General features: G+C 37.0%; 1 pseudogene; it reads right to left on the reverse strand.

The window, feature by feature from the left end:
• Window positions 1-676: 676 nt before the first annotated feature.
• Window positions 677-1,372, reverse strand: LOC149781985 (14-3-3-like protein 2 pseudogene; annotated as a pseudogene).
• Between the last annotated feature and the right edge of the window lie 2,947 nt (window positions 1,373-4,319).

A 4,319-nucleotide genomic window follows, 5' to 3' on the forward strand; every position in this document is an offset into this window, starting at 1 on the left:
CCCCCCCCCCTTTGAATAAAGTTGAAATGACGTCCCTAGTGATAGGCTGTACATGGTGGCCAGCATATCTGGCGGAAGAAGAACCTGGTAAATCCCAGGAGGAACACAGGCCCACGGAAACCTACTGGCAAGTTTTCTCACATAACCTACGCTGGCCGAGCCCGAGACTCGAACCACTCGGACAGTGGCGAGATGTCAGTGATATGTAAAGGCGAGCGACTTAGAACATTCGGCCACCAAAGGGATCCTTTGCTATGTGAAATTAAGAGATATTCCAAACAAGTGATGTTGAATCTTAATTGTTATATTTAATACTTTTCCCCATATTAATGCGAAGAGTTCAGTCACTCTAATGCTTTTTAAATGGAGATATAAATCTAATATTTTCATTCATATCAACAGAAGGTATAAATAAAAAGGAGAAAGAAAGAAAAGTAAACGACAGAAAAAGAACTCGGTAGAAATTATGACATTCATGCACGACTGCATGTATCCTTAGCAGTCTAAATGGAGGACTTGTTCGAAACTGAAATAAAGTACACTGTCAAGTAAAGAAATATACCAGAGTGAGGTATTTTACATCCTGGAAGCTAGATTAGAGTTGTTTTGACTAAGGGAGAACAATACATGTAAATATGACCATTATATTATCCGAATACTATATCTTCTCCGAGTTCTATTCCCATAGGTTTAGATTGTCCCTTAAAAGATCCAGAACCATAGAACAGTCACCGAAGTTGTCTGCTGGCACGTCTATTTCCGCTGCCGCATCATCGATGGCCTGCTTGGCTAGTACACATGCTTTTTCTGCATTATGACGAATTTCATAAAGAAACACGGAATAATTTAGAACGAGTCCTAGACGAATAACACTGGTCGGCGGAAGGTCAGTGGAGGCTATCTGCAACGCCTCTTCGTATGCCTTCTCCGACCGGTCAGCCAATTCATTCAGATCATTTTCGCCTGATGATACTTCCGCTTGGTAACGTAGATAATCCCCTTTCATCTTTAAATAGAAAATTTTTGCTCCAACATCCGGACCACTATTTGGTATAAGATACTTGTCGAAAAGTTCCAATGCATCTCTGCAAACTTGCTCTATCTCTTTCTCAATTTTTCCTGAATATTCTTTGGCAATATTCTGTTCTTCCTGCTTTGTGAACGTTTGTAGAATGGCTGGGATTTCTCGCCAGGATTGACGTTTAGGACCAACCACATTTTTGAATGCCACAGATAGTAAATTTCTCTCGTTTTCGTCAAGTAAAGATCCATAAGTCTGAATAAGCTGCTTCAAAAGTTCGATACTGTCTTCATATCTTTCACACTGTTCTGCTATCTTTGCTCTAAAAATCAATTCCTCACGAGATGCCATTTTGGTGTCAGAAGTGGGATTTTGCACAGCTGGTTTAAAGCTACCTCACGGTTGATAGTTAAAAGATCTTTACATTTGAGATCTCGGTAAAATACTCAACAACAGGGATTGCCGAGGTGGAAAAACTAGGATAAACCGGTGCAGCGATATTGAGAACGCTAGCCCCAGGCGAAACGGAATGTAGGCACAATACTTACCTGGATGAACCACTCCTCTGTTTCATTGTACACGTCTCCGTACGAGTATTGCTGCATGTCTTTACTGTAACTGTAATAATATGGTTTTGAGATACTTCGGTTAGCTTTTCCATCTTACCGTAGACTGTATTTCTATTGATGTGTTTCAACATTTTGTTTTTCGTACAGACCAACTATTCAACTTATTTAATCTAGACGAGCTGTACTTCTAAAAAGAAGAAGAAGATGATGATGATAAGTCTGCAGGATAGTAGCAGTCTGACGCAGCTATGTCATTAGGTGTAACAGACAAATAGTGGAGCCCTGGGTGACCCACAGGTCTCAGACGCACGCCTTTACAGGAGTTCATTGACATCTCAACGCCTTTACAGATAGACCATTTACCTCTCACCTTTATCCACGTGGGTTCTAGTATCGGTTCTTCCAACGTGGGTTTGTGAGAATATTTGGCAGTAGCTTCCCTTGGGTGGGTGTTTTTTTTTCCGGGGGCTTTCCCGGATTTCTCCTCCACCAAGTGTACTGACACGCTATGAATAGCCTATAATGTGCTGGAAAATGGCGTTAAACCAACAAAGAGATACTCGACATTCCCTGGGGTAATGTATTTACATGTAGTTTTTATTATGGCTACATTATTGGGGTTATCATAAACCAGGGAATTATACTTAATTGGCGTCATATACTGATGTTATTTAGCCTAGTGAAGATCGGAACAATTTACGTTTTAGTATGATTTCAGATTTGTTTCAAAAATAATCGAACTGAAGTAGAAATTAGAATTTTTACGAAGAACAGACATTGTTGAAATTTGAATAGGCCAGAAATTTTCCAGTATCCAAGAAAAGAGTGACTGCACTAAAAAATCAGAATAATAAACTTGCACAATTTTCTGATATATCAGGCGTAAAGGACACGAAAGTTTTGTCCTTTAAAAATAAAAAGCATCCTTCATTCAAACAACAATGACACCGAATTTAGGTTAGCATAGCGCAACATGATCATGTAACATTCCCTAGATTTGATACTATGATTTAAAGGGAAAAAAAGAAAGAATAATGAAATAAACTAGTAATTGACGTAATAAACACCGTACACGATGAGTACGCCTTTTTCATGCACCGAAACAGCGATGTTGTTGAATTAATCACTCGCATCAGCATGATGAACTATAAAATCCGTCCCAAACTTGCTTTTGAATGTTACACTGCATTCATTCTGTACAACATGTGTTTGGATATTACCATGTCATGAATCTATCAAATTTGCTTTTGAATGTTACACTGCATTCATTCTGTACAACATGTGTTTGGATATTACCATGTCATGAATCTATCAAACTTGCTTTTGAATGTTACACTGCATTCATTCTGTACAACATGTGTTTGGATATTACCATGTCATGAATCTATCAAACTTGCTTTTGAATGTTACACTGCATTCATTCTGTACAACATGTGTTTGGATATTACCATGTCATGAATCTATCAAATTTGCTTTTGAATGTTACACTGCATTCATTCTGTACAACATGTGTTTGGATATTACCATGTCATGAATCTATCAAACTTGCTTTTGAATGTTACACTGCATTCATTCTGTGCAACATGTGTTTGGATATTACCATGTCATGAATCTATCAAACTTGCTTTTGAATGTTACACTGCATTCATTCTGTACAACATGTGTTTGGATGTTACCATGTCATGAATCTATCAAACTTGCTTTTGAATGTTACACTGCATTCATTCTGTACAACATGTGTTTGGATGTTACCATGTCATGAATCTATCAAACTTGGTTTTGAATATTACACTGCATTCATTCTGTACAACATGTGTTTGGATGTTACCATGTCATGAATCTATCAAACCTGGTTTTGAATATTACACTGCATTCATTCTGTACAACATGTGTTTGGATGTTACCATGTCATGAATCTATCAAACTTGGTTTTGAATATTACACTGCATTCATTCTGTATAACATGTGTTTGGATATTACCATGTCATGAATCTATCAAACTTGCTTTTGAATGTTACACTGCATTCATTCTGTACAACATGTGTTTGGATATTACGATGTCATGAATCTATCAAACTTGCTTTTGAATGTTACACTGCATTCATTCTGTACAACATGTGTTTGGATGTTACCATGTCATGAATCTATCAAACTTGGTTTTGAATGTTACACTTCATTCATTCTGTACAACATGTGTTTGGATATTACCATGTCATGAATCTATCAAACATGGTTTTGAATGCTACACTGCATTCATTCTGTACAACATGTGTTTGGATATTACCATGTCATGAATCTATCAAACTTGGTTTTGAATGTTACCATGCATTCATTCTGTAAAACATGTGTTTGGATATTACCATGTCATGAATCTATCAAACTTGGTTTTGAATGTTACACTGCATTCATTCTGTACAACATGTGTTTGGATATTACCATCTCATGAATCTATCAAACTTGCTTTTGAATGTTACACTGCATTCATTCTGTACAACATGTGTTTGGATATTACCATGTCATGAATCTATCAAACTTGGTTTTGAATGTTACACTGCATTCATTCTGTACAACATGTGTTTGGATATTACCATGTCATGAATCTATCAAACTTGCTTTTGAATGTTACACTGCATTCATTCTGTACAACATGTGTTTGGATATTACCATGTCATGAATCTATCAAACTTGCTTTTGAATGTTACACTGCATTCATTCTGTACAACATGTGT

This window comes from Sinohyriopsis cumingii, chromosome 15 (genome assembly GCF_028554795.1).
Source record: "Sinohyriopsis cumingii isolate HCF-2022 chromosome 15, ASM2855479v2, whole genome shotgun sequence".
NCBI lineage: Eukaryota > Metazoa > Mollusca > Bivalvia > Unionida > Unionidae > Sinohyriopsis > Sinohyriopsis cumingii.